The sequence below is a fragment of the Stegodyphus dumicola genome, chromosome 2, assembly GCF_044657685.1.
Source record: "Stegodyphus dumicola isolate Sdum_Otavi_A_Nest chromosome 2, ASM4465768v1".
Classification (NCBI taxonomy): domain Eukaryota; kingdom Metazoa; phylum Arthropoda; class Arachnida; order Araneae; family Eresidae; genus Stegodyphus; species Stegodyphus dumicola.
Window position 1 is genome coordinate 21,731,225 of NC_140769.1, and position 15,675 is coordinate 21,746,899.

The following is a 15,675-nucleotide window of genomic DNA, read 5'->3' on the forward strand; positions in this document are numbered from 1 at the left end:
TGTTTTGTGAAGTTTCACACGGGTAATTCTTGAGCCCGGTTTGCATAGAAATTTCTCCAATAATTCAAAACAGTCAGAGAAATGTATAATACAGAAATATAAGTACTCCAAATAATATAAACTCATTTTTGCTAGGGAGGGGAGAAATACTTAAGGTGTTATCGAATAGGAATAATTTTTTTATTAATACAAATATTCCGCACAACAAGAAGGTAATCATTCCACTTTTGCTATTTAATGTGCTTCATAAACCAACCCATTTAACAGTTTAAGTAAAATTTGAAAGTAATAATAACTATAATCTATACATCTACTTAATATTTACTATTGTAATTAGACTGCTTATTTAATCCATAAAATAGTGCAGAAATTTAGATATTCTGCAAACTAAGTAAATAATAAACGATGTTAAAATGGATAGCAATTAAAGTACAGTTTCATAAATAATTTTAAAAATTAGTGTTTCTTTAACTGAATACTTTTTTGTACTAAAGTAACAATTTAACGTTTTTTTAATATTAAAGTAACATTCTCAAACGTTACCTGTACTGTGTTGATGAGTTATCGCCCTTGTTTGCTTAAACTGATTGTGGGAAAGAAGAGATGAAGCAAAATGTAAAAGTTAACTTAAACTTTGTTGTCTTACTAAGCAGGAATTAAACTTAAAATTAATAATAATAATAAAAAAAAGTTTCAATTTCCTTGACTAAGCATTTGCTGGAACGTTACAGTGTGTTAACTGACTAAAATTCGAGTGACCCTGTGCGAAAAGACAATACCAAGCGTAAAATCTAAACTATACTAATGTACCGATGTACATTAGTATAGTAAACTATACTAATGTAATACATTAGTAACTATACTAATGTACACTTACCTAAACCGTACCTAACATTAGGACTTCACTTTTATTCTGATTAGTTGCTTCCGCCAAGATAAGATCATAAGATCTTCATAAGATCGGCCTTATCCTCTGGACTGAGCAGATATGTGACGAAGCTAGGCACAAGAAAGAAACAAAATAAATCTTAACTGTTAATAAAAATTAACAAATTATCACGAAATCTATTATATTATGTTTTTGAAAAAAAAAAAAAGAATTAAATTAAAAAACTTTTAGATGCATTTAAAAATAACTTCGAAAGACTTTCGAAGCAGATCACGAAATAAGCTATTAAAACCTTCCTTAAAAGATTTTATCATGTTTATAAGACAGCAGGTAAAACGAAGATTCTTCATTACTTCATCATTTCCATATCTTGTGTTTCTTCATCTTGCACATCCACCTACATGAATTTATCCAAGACCTTTGCATAAATTTGTTCATATATTTAACCTAGTCCAACTCTTCCGTACATTTTAATAAAGTTTAGGATATCGTAATTTTACAGTGACTAATACAGCGCACATTCTTTGTAATATGTGCAAAACTTTGGACTTGAATCTTACTTATTCCATTGTTTTAAACTTCCAAGAATCTGGAACTACAGAAAATCATTAATTTTGCAGCAAACACAGAAATCTTCAGTTTAAATATCGCTTTTTATTAAAATCAACTTGATTCTATAAATTTAACGCAACACAAGAAGGTTTAAAAACACAACATCTTATGTGGAGTTGGATATCTCGTAGCACAATTTCGCCGCTGTAAGATACACTTTTATTATGATATTCGTTTCTAAGAAACTGATTTGAAAATATTTTACTATGAAAGCATGACAGAAATAGCTATCACAAATCCTAAAAAAGGAGCTTACTGACGATCAAGTTTTTTTTTGTGTTGTTTATTGAGTATTGAGATGTTAAAGAGAAAAATATGCTTGGAAATGTAAAATGTTCAGAGTGAATCAAAATCCATAACATGTTTAAAAAAAAATCACAATAAAAGTATTCAGGATAAATCTGTGAAAATCACAAATGTCTTAAAGTTCATTATGTCTGCAATCCACAGGTTACCTTCTTTTGAAGTGTAAGATAATGAGATATAACAGACGCAAGGATTACATCTCAATTAAAACGTAAAATTTAAAAGATTTTGGAATCGATTTCAATTACAAAACTGAGTATATTTCAATAAACAAACGAAAGTTCCCTAATTTTCCCCAGTAAGCATGTAAACTGTTCCTTGGTCTCTTAAAATGTAAGTTTCATTTTGACACTTAATTTAACTCTAGAAATCTGTTTTCATGTGAAATTCTCAAAGTTCAAATTTTGCGTATTATATTGAAATATATTCTTAAAGTTAGTATGCAAAGACTAAAGAAAGTCTGTAACGAATTTTTTGCAAGATTTGAAATTTAAATACAGATTTATATACTGAGGTAAGATGTGCTATTAAAGCTGCTAAGGTTTGGTTTGGTTTGGCTTATGTGACCATAGCGAAGCCTCGAGGGCTGTCTAACTAAGAGGAGGAATGCCTTAGTGGAGGACTTCCTAAGGGAACTGGCTCGTGTACAACACATGACGAAACCCACAATAATGCCCATGCAATCAGCTCGTTCGAGGGATTCGAACTTCGAACCGAACTACCAGTATTCAGAGATTTTATCGCTCGGCTGCTGGTTGGCCAAAGCTGCTAAAGAAGCGTTGATGTTTCTTTAAATAATTAAGTCCAGATAAGTAGGAAAACATAAACAATTCATTAAGAAAATATTAGCAAAAAATAGTACGCAATAAAGGCCGGAAATAGCTCAAGGAAAACGCTTATTTTCAGCAGTTACTCCTTAACATGCGAAGTAATTTTTGAGTTCTCCAGTTCACTATCAGGATAAACCCGAACTCGAAGTTCAGCTAAACGCTAAGTCTCACAACCGATTCGCAACTGTTTTACAACTTAATTCGTTTCGAAAATGTGTTTTCTCGAATCTTCCAGAAAATCGTCAAGTTGGCAAGAAATCGTCAAACGTTACCAGCTTAGCAACAAAAATTGTTGCCAAGGCCGCTCAGGAACGAAGATGCCTGTATCTTGACATCTAATTCAATTTTTTCTGGTCAGAATTAAAATATCAATAATTCTATGCACGAAATAAACACGTAAGTACAATACATTTGGTCACAAATTATATTAAGCATGCAATAAACCATAAAATTACTATTCGAAAAAACAATAAATCAATTAAAATAAATAAATGAAGCAATGCAAAATGCTACAGCAGTACAGAAAATAAAAAAAAGGGGGCACGGTGTTAAAACTATTTATAAATATTTACAACATTATTTATTTCATTAGCATAATAAACTTCAAGCATGTGCGAAAGAATGCTATCAAAGTTTAAAAAAGTTCTTAATCTCTCCTTACTTTTTTCTTTGCAGAATAAACAAGCTACAGCAGTAACTTAAATTACTATGACATAAACCTCAAATTTTCAACATGATTAGCGCATAATAAAAGAGCTTGACAATTCAGAATTACATAATGATCTTTATTAAAATGTACATCCATATTGCCTTATAACAAAAGCATGCTCCTGTGAAACGGACACCAAATGCCTTGATTTAGAGCTTCTGGAATTTATTTAACGAGAGTTGCCGCATTATATCATTACACTAGTATTATTGATGTTGTACTAATGTTTTGAAGTTAATTTTAATTCAGAGCTTATGGGAAGAATATGCCCCTATAAATTTAACATAATCGAGTTTCCTGTCTGCTATGAATTCGAGAAGATATTTATGGCCTTTTAACTGGAATTCACAATGGCTAGAAGAATTGTTTAGATAATGCTTTGTCATTTCACTTTCAAGCATTCAAGATTTATACCATGATGTCAGGAGAGAGCGGCTGGACCATCGGAATGCAGCGAATGAGATTAAAGGTGGTCTGCAAATGATATTTATTCAGTTGACATTCCTTCCGTGAATATAATCATTTGTCGTGATGAATTTTCAAGTTATGAGTAAAAGATAAAAGAGGCTTTTATTAAAGGAGACATGTGGCAATATGCTTAGTATGGTAAGTTTTAATAGATGATGCTACGGTAATTTAAATCAAAACTTTATGTTAGTTAAGGTTTATTTTAGGTTTGAATTAAAGGATTATGTTGACTAAATCAAAGTTTATGTATTATAAGGATTAAAAGTTGCTGTTTCAGGTTCACCATCGTAATGTTTATTGTCGTTTGCTATTATTATCATTATTTTTCAAATTTTTTAGAAATGACAACATAAAAGTTAATTAACTTTTCAAGGATTGGTAATTTTTCGATTATTGATTATTTAAACTAAAACTAAACTCAGTGGCTTAATAACCCTAAGACTGCGTTCAGACGGCGGCATAAGGCGTAGTCATAAGAGTATAAAATACGGGAATTCCGTTCACACTTGCGATAACGGGGTGTAAGCCGTGGCCAATGAGAGAAGCTAAACTTGCGCATGTGTGGATGTGTCTACAACTTTCCCGCGCTGTTCTCCTGCTCGATTGATTTCCCGCGTTCGTTTAACTTTCCGTAAATGTGATTTTCTGCGGTACTGTGATAACAACAGTTGCTCGGCACATAAACTGTGGTTGGTGGTGGAATACAACTGTTATATGATCGAATTATGAGGTATGCAGGCATGAATTCCTTTTTCTTACAAGAGCTTTAACACAAGATCTGTCACCAAGAAAGAACGAGTAAATGCAGTATGCGAATGGGAGTGTAAACATAGCATTATTTCCGGCACAAATGCTTTTGTGTCAACCTTCTTATGTTGTTTCAAGAGGTCATTAGAATTTCTTATGAAGTGCGCATGCCGTGAAATATCGAACATTTGCATGTCTTAGCATGTTTTTCATACACAATTTCAGGTTTGTTACGCTTCCTCCATGGTTTAGCAAATTTTAAGTATTTTCCATTGATCTGTGTATGTGTCAGGAAAGCAGAGATCCTGCCCACTACCTCTTTTTACAAATCCTCTAATGCAGAGATTTAACATCAAACACCCAAAGAACTATGATATCAAATTTAAAAGATTCTTGATGCACCATTAAAAGATATATATAAGAAATTTAAATTCATCATCGAGATTAATCCAGCATTGATTTCAAAGCGTCATCGACATCATATTATCTACATCAAATGGCCTCAACCTGTGTCAACGTTTTCTTCGACCCTCATATGTAGTTACAGTATAATTCCACGAGAAATTCCAAGCACAAAAAACTTAAAAATAAATATGCATCGCTTATAATCTTTCTAGGATTCATGCAAATTGAATGTCAACTATTCTGTTACCACGCAAATACAAATTCTAAACTATATGTAACTGTACAAGCATATTTTCTGTACATGCAGAGCAGTAATTAATGTATAACTTCACGTAATCTTAAAAGATATTTCTGCCGCCTTCTTAGAATGTTTCGTGGTGTAGTGGTCAGCCCTCTCGTCGTGTATTCGAGAAGCCCGTGTCGAGCCCCGGCGAGAGAATTGCTCATTTTTCATGTCTCCTGCTTCGAAAGAGCATATCTTTAAAATTTTTGATAAAGAGTCTCGCGCTGGAGATACTATTTTTGCGTAAAGTGTTGCCATTGCCCGCTTTTAAATCGTTGAGTTTGTTAATAAAAAACAGTTAAAATTTTAGAAAATAGGAAATAGATAATAAAACACATGCCAAATTTGGGCTTGCATATGGCCCATATACGGGTGGAAACGTACGTTACTCAAAACTGGAAGGCTCTAGGTATCGTTGTTTAATCTCAATGCGAGAAACATACATACATTTATATACGGATTCTTCATTATTTAAGTTCTTAAAATATAATACAGGGCTCTAATATTTGATGGCAACAATTTCAAAAGTAAACCGACATTTCAACGCAAAAATGAAATTAATATTCCTTCTGGGCAAATTGCCCCTTTGGGCTAAAAAGCTTTTAATTCTTAATTGATCGAATTTGAATTACCTATTTAATAAATACCAATTATTGGCTTCAATAGAATAAATGATAAACAGCATATAAAAATAAGAGCTAAAGTAAAAATACATAAAATACAGAATCAAAATAATTTAAAACTGCATTTTAAATTTAAAATGACTAATGATTGTATAATAATTTTTAATAATAATTCCGAATATTTGTTTTTTCAAAAATGAAAATTAACAAGTATTTTACTTTCATTGGCACGAAACTTGAAAAGAAAAGAAAAAGAAAAGAAATCTACATCCTTTAATTAGTAGATTTCGCTTAATGATACTTTGAATGAAGAATGGCAGCAGATTTGAGAAAATAGTTTTCTCTTCTCCCAACAAAAATTCTTTTTCCGTCTCTTTAATTTCAAACATGTCGTGAGAATGGCGGAAGAAATTTTAGTTAATTTATTTCCTTGTTTCGTTTCATGTTTATTTCTTAGAAAGATCAAAGCCGAAGCTAGATAGTTTTTTTTCTCCGATATCCTTTCGGTTGATAATTTGAAAAGATTTCGGATTTGTTAATGAATTGTGTTCGCAACTAGCCGTGTTTAATCAAGAATTACATAGTATTTGGTTGCACGCACTTTATTTTGCTTTCGAATTCCGTTTGTTTGATTTCGGATCCAAATGGTGTAAGACAAATTCAGTGAATTCTCTTAATAGGCCATTTTTGTTCACATTATTGAATGAAATTTTGATGTTAGCATCGTTTCATGTTAATTATACATGTTTCTCGCATTTGTAATTTACAGCAGTGAACGTCAAGACAGTCTGATTTTATTTGATTTAGTAAGCATTCATTTCCAAAACTTGGTAATGACTGACGTTTGCACAGGACGTGATTTTAATAAAAGTGGAACGAAACTGCTTTTAAGAATCTCGAAGTAGTTCTTGGGAAGTGTTGATACAAAACGAAACAGAAGATCTTTTAACTTATCTTCAACCCGTTTTTGCATGTAATTGGTTCATAACTTGCTGTCATTATTTATCTAGCTTTCGGATTTAATCAGTCTGTTATTAACCGTTTGAAGGTCGTCAACGAGCTCAGCTCGCATTCCAGTTACGCACGGCAGTGGGCGCAAACAAACATAGCTGCATTACAAAATCACGACTGACAGATATCGTGCGCGTGGGAAGAACGAATAACTGAATCACGCTACTGCCAAAGGGTTAATAAATAATGTGTCAAGGTTTGCAATTCAGCACTAGCTTTATGGGCAGTTCTTTTAATTTTACTCGATTGTGAGGAACAGATATATTAAAGATACTTCGAATGTCAAAGCAAGATTTTTCATAATAAAGCGTTTGACTTGGCCAAACACCTCCTTTTGGAACTAATTTACACTTTTCATTATGTTCATTATGTCCAGGAAACACACATGTAGAATTCGAGTATGTTTATATAAAATATAAACTCTGTAGCTAGCCGTAACATTAGTTTGCATATTGTTTTTATTACTACAGTTCTTTTACCAAAGTTAATATTAAACTTCCCACAGTGATGTCAAAAAGAAAAAAAAAAGATTAAATATTTATCTGATATGTTAATACATTGCAATGATATTAATTAATTAACGTCATTTAATTTTTTCACATTACGAAGCTTAGTGCATATTCCATCTCAAAGAAATCTTATTTCTTTAGCTTATAAAATTATAGAAGCTTGTCATTTTTATTGTGCTTTAAAGTTATTTTTTCAAAAATTCTATCTTTTCTTTTATTTTCACTTAAAATTCTAGATTTATCGAACTTTTGAGAATATATTGCTCAAAGTGAGCTAAACCTAACATGGCTTATAAATTGTAAAGAACTTTCATGAATACTTCAAATTTTAGAGATTCTGAGGAAGATTATGACGTTAAACAATCATAATATTGAAAAAAAATCTTAGATGATAATGGAATAACATCTCAACCAGCAATGAAAGAGTTTAGGCCTTCTTGTACTCTTAGCAGTAGCGATTAGGTATCATTAGAATTAAATACTCTCACTAAAAAATATCAGTCATATCTTAACAGCGGACAAACATGAAAATTTATGACTGAATGGCATTAATTGTAAATACATCCTTTGTCATAAAAGTTCAGGAATAAAGGTCGTAAAAAATAGAAAATTGTATTTACCAAGTAATGACCCTACCTGCTATCAAAGTAGTCCTCTAGGCTATCCATACACAACTGCTAACGTTTCTGGAGGTCCTGAAAGCAAACACGGAAATCTTCAACTACGATGCTACCAAACTTATTTGTCACAGACCGTTGGATGTCTGCATTAATCTTGATGAAGTTTTTTTTTCAGTCACCTTTTCACTCACGGAAACAAGAAAAAAATCACAATAATTTCTGACACAAATGTGGCATTACGTCTGGCCTTTATCTAATAGTTCAGCAGAAATTCTTCGCCTTTCCTCTTTTTGTTCATCTGTTAGTGAATGATTGACGATTCTTGCATTAAGTTTCTGTTTCCCTGAATCTTCGCGTAAAATCTTATCGCACATCACCATTCAAATTTAGTTCTTCTGACGGTCTTCCTGCAATAACTGCCTAACACGCTTCACGTTTGTATCGGTTTGTGCTATAGATGGAGTGACCAGCTCTGGGATCGTCTTGCACTGAACGTCTGCCTTTTGTGCCATTCGAAAACACGATTTCTTGAAAGTGATTCACCTGCATATGCTTGCTTAATTGTGTTTCCCGTTTCACTAGGGGTTTTATCAAGCTTAACGCAGAACTTAATTTTCATTTTTGCTCACAATCAGCATCCATTGATTTACTTTAACGAATGCGACGACAATCCGAACAGTGTGTTGTGCTGCTACGCATTCCTGCCCCACAGTAAGTTTGCGCGGTAACATGGCCAAGGTCATGTCAAGAAAGAATACATAGCAAGTAACATTAAAAACAACATTTGTTAATTTTTAGTACTGCAAAATCTAAAATAAAAAATTGTCCTTGAACTTTTCTAACAAAGGATATATAATAGGGGAACTGGAAAGTAATGTTGTTTCTGCGCATGTCGACAACAACATGCTAAGGGCAGAAGTGGAAGCAAATCCATGTCAAACACCCTTAACCAACCTTGGTCGACCATCCAAGAATATTTAAAGCAGAATGGAAAAATAAACAAAGCAGGTGTTTGAGTCCCCCATAATCTGTCCGAAAGAACAAAGCCAACCTATCCATCGCATGCAACGTATTGCTTCAACGGCTCCATACAGTACCGGTTTTTGATCGTTTGATTAGTGGAGACAAAAAATAAGTCCTATATGATAATCCAAAACTCAAAAGGCAGTTTTAATAGGGGTTACAAAGGGTTTACATCCCGAAAAGGCGCTTCTGGGTGTTTGATGGAGTATTCGCGGAATTGTTCATTTTGAATTGCTGAAACCTGGAAAAACTGTTAATGTAGACCTTTATTGTGAACAATTGGATCGAGTGAACCAATCTTTAATCGAAAAATATGTGGCGATTCTCAACGGAAAAGGCGTCATTCTGCAACACCACAATGCAAGACAGCACTGTGCAAGACGAACACTGGAAAAATATAATGAATTGGGGTGGTAGGTACTACCTCACCGACCATTATTCGCCCGATATCGCATCCTCGGATTTCCATTTATTCGGATTCCTACAACATTTTCTTAGTGGCAAAAAAATTTAAAATTTGGATGATGTCCAAAATGCCATCTCGAGATATTTTTTTCAAAAACCAATTGATTTTTATCGGTTTGGGATTGAAATCGGCATACTAGATGGCAAAAGGTTGCTGATAACGAGGGTGATTATATCATTGATTAAAAATAAAAACTTGTTACAAATTTATTCGTTTGAATTTAATGTAAGAAAGTGACATTACTTTCCGGTCCCCCTATTAATTTTTAACACGCAAGTGCTTACCCCTGTAAAATAGTAATTCAGTTAACTGACAACAGAAGCTCACATGACTTCAATTTGTAGATTTATATATTTTAAATTACCAATAACTTGAGCTAAAGCTCAAAATTCTAGGTAAGAAGATTTCCAAGCTTTCACAAAATTCGAGAAGAACGAAAATATATATGTAAATTTCGAATATTTCTATTTCAAATCTCAGAAATTGAACGAACTGAAATCCAGAGAAAAAAACTGAAACTGATTGTTAATCAAGCACATCATATGAAGTACTATATATTTTCTTTTGGAAACCGCTATATTTTCGGCAAAATTTAACGTTTACAAACTGTTGGGTACAAAAACTCGTTTTCTCTCAATCTCTTAGAATTCATACGTCTGATTTCAAAGCTGGTTTGACCTCCATAAGTTTCTGTGCTCTTCAGGTTCCTATTTATGAGTTACCTGAAAATAATTTGTTGAAAGAATGGGAAATATCCAAGAATTATTTGTGATCTCGACGCTTTTGTATTCAAAACTACATATATGATATCAAGAGTAAATTGGGAGGAAACCGCAACATCTCCCTTTTTATTACATGCATTTTTGACCTTCTTAGGCAAAATGATTTAAATAAGATTGTAACGTCTGTTTTTTGTGGCTAGCATAAACTGCTACTATAAATATAACGGTAGCATATAATGTAATAAACTAGTATAAACCAGCGTTTTATCGCTAAGACTAGAAGATAAATACAACATCAGAAGGGTGTAAAAGACCTTTTAGTCAACTGACATTTATTTACAGACAGCACAGTTTCGTGCTTACAAATTCAACATCCACTTCTGGCTATAAAACTAAAGATAATGGTAAACTAGACTAAATTTAAATATAAGCTAGTAGTTCAAGACTACACAAATTAATTTAACTTAGCAGGCTGACTCAGAAACCTACAGTGGCGTAATATTAACTTCGGCGGCAAGAATGCGAAGCCAAGATTCAAAATTTAAATAACTGGTAAAACAACAACGTGCACACTCAAACAGCAAAATACACTCTGATTAACCTTTCGCTACTTCAGTTTAAATACAGTTTCGTTCCCTCATTTAAGCTTTGGCGGAGAAACGCTAGATAAACAAGAAATGACACAAAATGCTAACAAATTAAAATAACTATTAGTAAAAGTAATATAAAAATCACAAGATCCTTTCAGTATATCGTCAATGCACGGAAAAAAATTAAGAAATCCTTAAACTCACTGAAGTTTGTTACATAAAAATTAAAATTGAACGCTGTGAAAAAGCCTAGAAATGCGTAATGTTTCGTTTGTTAGTAATTTTATTTTATCTTTCTCTAGCAAATACGCAGTTCAATATGTGGTTGTAAGGTGCTGAGAAGGGCATCACTCAAATCAATAAAAATTACGTAAAGATTGATCAACAAGCAAGATGTGCCCTCTGAAGTGAATCTGTCGAACTAAATTACACAAATCGTTTATGTGAATTGCTTCAAAATAATCAGCTCCAATAATCACCCTATCGAATAACTAAATTTTGGATTATAAAGAACACAAAAATTCTTTTAAATGACTCTGATTTCAACTAACATTTCCTAGCTCTTTCTGGAACTTCGCAATCTACGTAACTCAGTTCCGATGTTACCTCACCATTCCTCCTCTTCAGTATCATATCTTTTTCATTTTTCTTTTGTAAAGAGATGTGGTGCATTATTAGAATATCTTTAATGGAATTAACAAACCAAACAAGACATTTTTGTTAAAATAGGTATCTGCACATATCCCAGCAAAGCTTTCTAAGAAATTTATACTACAAACAACTAGGCAAAGAACAGTAAATAAAACTGCGGATTCCCTCCTATGAATATAACAATCATATCATATCAACTTACCCATTAGGACTTTCTCAGAAACTGTCTAATACAGATACCTGATTAACTTTTTCGTTCCCAATGTCGAGAAAAATGAAGCTTCCTCGAGCTATGAACCTAGAGCGTTGAATGTCACTATGTTCCTGAGCGTGTTCTGCTATTAAACTTAGCAAATGTAATTAATATAAAATAAATAAATAATTACTGTAAAATAATTGCTATAATAATTACTAAAAATATATTCTTTGTTTAAGCAAAAATAATTACTATAAAATATGTTTTTTACTGAAATATTTGGATTCTTGCATATTTTGTTTAAATGTTCTCTCTTAAATTATAAACTAAAAAAATTAAAATTAAAATTAAAATTATTAAATTATTTCTATATAATAATGAAACAAAAATCTTAAGAATTTAAATATCAGTGCTTATCAAGGAAGTTAGAATAAACGGAGTAAGCCTTCCTCGTATGTCTCGTTTAACGAAAATGAAGCTTATGAAACGTCACGGTATGACATCACGACTTATCATGGCCGATGCCATAGGCATACTTCTGTTAGTTTTATTTACATTTTAATCGCTGTTGCCTATATGTTAGCTGTTTAATACTGAACATTTATAAATCTTCCGTTCTAATTTAATACTTAACATAAAGGACTTTCTGGCTTAGTATATAGAAAAATCGAAAGAATTGCAAATGACTGTTTCAAATTTAATAAAATCTAGATGCATGAAAACATATAAGCGGTAATTTTACAAGAAATGTATATGTTTACGAGAAATGTATATGTACCTTGAAGACCAATGAAAGTTTCAATAGCATTTTACTCAAATTATTCCTAAAGACACTTTTCAAAGCCTGCGGGCGTTGATATCTGTTCTCAAAGTCAGTGTAATTTTCTTTAACAATATGTTTCGTAGTTTGATACGTGCGATGCATGGAGGTCATGATAAATATTGACGTCATCGCCTTAGCTTCACCTTTGTGACGTCCTGCTTACTTCATCTATTCTAACCTCCTGCCTATTTACATACAAAATGTTAGGCAGCTGCGCTGCGTGAAACACTTCTAAATTCTGAATTTTCGTTTAGCGCTGCGTGTTTTAAATTAATAAAATAAAACAAAAAATATTCATAACAACAAGATTAGCACCCAAGATTCCATTAAAGTCTCGCAGTATTCTGACATAATTTATGCTCATTTGAAACTTCAAATAAAACGTTTCATTTAATCATATCAAATATGATGCAGTGACCAGCAATTACACTTGGATACGGTACCACATATATATACTGACATAATTAACTGAGCCTACTGAGAGAAACTGAAGCGTGTCATATATGATATGCTGAGAGCGAAGATGTTAAAGTACTCTTAACCTTTTCATCTGACAATAATAAAGTTTGCTGTTACAATAAATACCATTCCATTTTAGCACCATTCTGCGAAAACATTCGTATCCCCCACGGGCACGAATTTGCAAACATTATCCAATCCTCTACCAAAAGGAAATCTCTAAGCTATTAACTTTCAGGAATTTGATATTGAGAATTTGGAAGATAGCCAATAACGCCGCCAATATGTCCTCTACACAAATCTGTGCACACAATGCCAGTATTAATTTACCATTTTATATCTAACAAAATACCTAAATGTGTAATAGCATTCGTAAAAGCTAAAGGGTCCTAGTTGTGTAGAAATTAAATCAGAGTCCGCCTGACCTTATTAGAATAACAAACGATTTATCACTCTGTCTAAAATATCATGAAAACGTCTTAAAAGAAATTGTACATAACTTCTTCTATAAATTCTTAAATGAACAGAAAGGGAAACTTGTACCTACAATCAAACACTATTACTTGCAGGTATTTGACACAACAAAATTGAAGTTCAAGTTAAATTACCGCAGTCGGTGATTATGCAAAGTTGTCTCTTAAGTTGGCTCAGTACTTTTAATAGCGCGTTTTAACTTCAACTATCGAAATGGCTACAGCCTCAATTGTTATGCAGAGATCTGGTTTAATTCGAAATGCTGTGCTATTCCTTGACAGGAAAGTCGAGTAATTAGAGTATGAACAGTACATTGCAGAGGCCGATGGAAGGATAAACAAATAGATTTTGAATAAAGGATCTTTTCACTTTCTATGAAGAGAGAGAATGCTGGCTCTTGCCTTAATGAGCTAATGTGCTCTCGAGCCATGGGGGTTGTGGTTGAAGAGGAACGATCATGGCCTTTGAAAGAAGCCATAACCAGATAAAAGAAACCAAACCGCTGATGACACACATGTATTGTTGACAAGCCCAACTTGTAGAATATATTTATAATCAACTGCAGCATTATCGTGATTTGTCAGAAGCCTGATTTGGAGACAGTAAAATCTTATTTGAAGCCAACAAATTAAATACAGCTGCTCTACTTCGCAAATGTCCGACACACGAGCGGACGAGCGGTAAAGTCGCTGAAAGTTGGTAATTCTGTCCGGGTTTCGAATCCCAACGAATGAGCTGGCTGCATGGGCATTTTCGTAATTTTCCCCGTATGAATATGATTCATTTTCCCTTAGAAAGTGCTTCCACGAAGGCATCTCTCTCTGTAGGAAGATAGCCCTCACGCGCTTTATTATCATCAAATAAACTAAACTATAAATGACTCTCGCTGCCTAAAGGTTTATAATATAGGAGGCTATGTTCCAGTATTTCAAAATGCTTTACAGTCGTACTTGTATATATTAAAATTAATTTCTATAAAGTAGGTTTATGAAAAGTTGCTTCAAATGGCAACATGGTCATAAAGTTACTTTAAAAGTCAGACATTTGACCATTGTTAGAAGCGTGTATACTAATTAAAAGAAATAAAATATACATTTATTGAATTAATGTTTTTAACGTTATCAGTTCAGTGGAAGTATGTTTTATTTCATTTTTGAAAACTGTCATATCGAAATGATTTGAGTCGTAAAACTGTATTTAAAATTACATTTTAAAAGAAAACCTACGATATTTCCTTACTTATTATTTGAATTTCAGCCAAAGTTAGTTTCCTTGCTGGATTCTGGCATTTAATCTAATGTCTTCTTACTTATTGGAAATTAGAATTTTCCGGTAATAACAAAAATCATATTTCTCATTTTTACTGTTGCATTTAGTAATTTTGTTTGTACCTGTTATTGATTGAATTTCAGAAAACAATTGTTTCCTTGCTGGATTCTGGCATTTAATCCCATATCTTACTTATTGGAATTTAGAATTTTCTGGTAATAATAACAACAACATATTTCTCATTTCTACTATTGCTTTTAATGATTTTGATTGTATATGCTGTTTAAACTGATAATAGAAATTTTAACAGAGCAAAATTTGTTGCTCTGTTTGTCTGAGAGGAAAATACGTTTTTCAAGTGTCTGTTCAAAAGATAAAAAAGTTGCTTTTTATACTAAAATGGAATGAGAGAACAACAAAAGAAGAAAATTCGGAAGAAACCAATTCAAGAATTTTCTTTAAAAGAATGGAAAGGAAAAGAAATTGAGATATATTTTATTCCTCAGCATTGGAAACCTTCTAAACTCCGAGTGCAACTAAGCACAGGCAGAAATTACTTTCTAAACGAAGAGGAGCAATGTACTTTCTTTATAAGTGGAAAATGTTACACGAAGAGCGAAATGAAACATGCGATACATAAAGATTACATCTAATCTCTTATTTCAGGAAGTGAAAATTAATGCGTGTCTTCTGTTGCAACAGAAAATAACCACAAAGGTAATAACATATTTTGTCTTTTGATTTGGCATTTCTTTACATTTGCTTAGTATTTTTTGACGAAAATATTAGATTTCTCAGAATTATCAGGGCAGTTCATTGTATTCGGTAAAAGTTAATGCAATTTTTCAATCTGAACTTATTATTCTGGTAGAAAAAACAATTTTTTAATGAAAAAATAAAATTATTTTTAGCCATTTTTTAAAATTAATCCTAAAGTATAAATACTATGTTATTAAGGCGACAAAATTGATTTGAGCATCGGCAGATGAT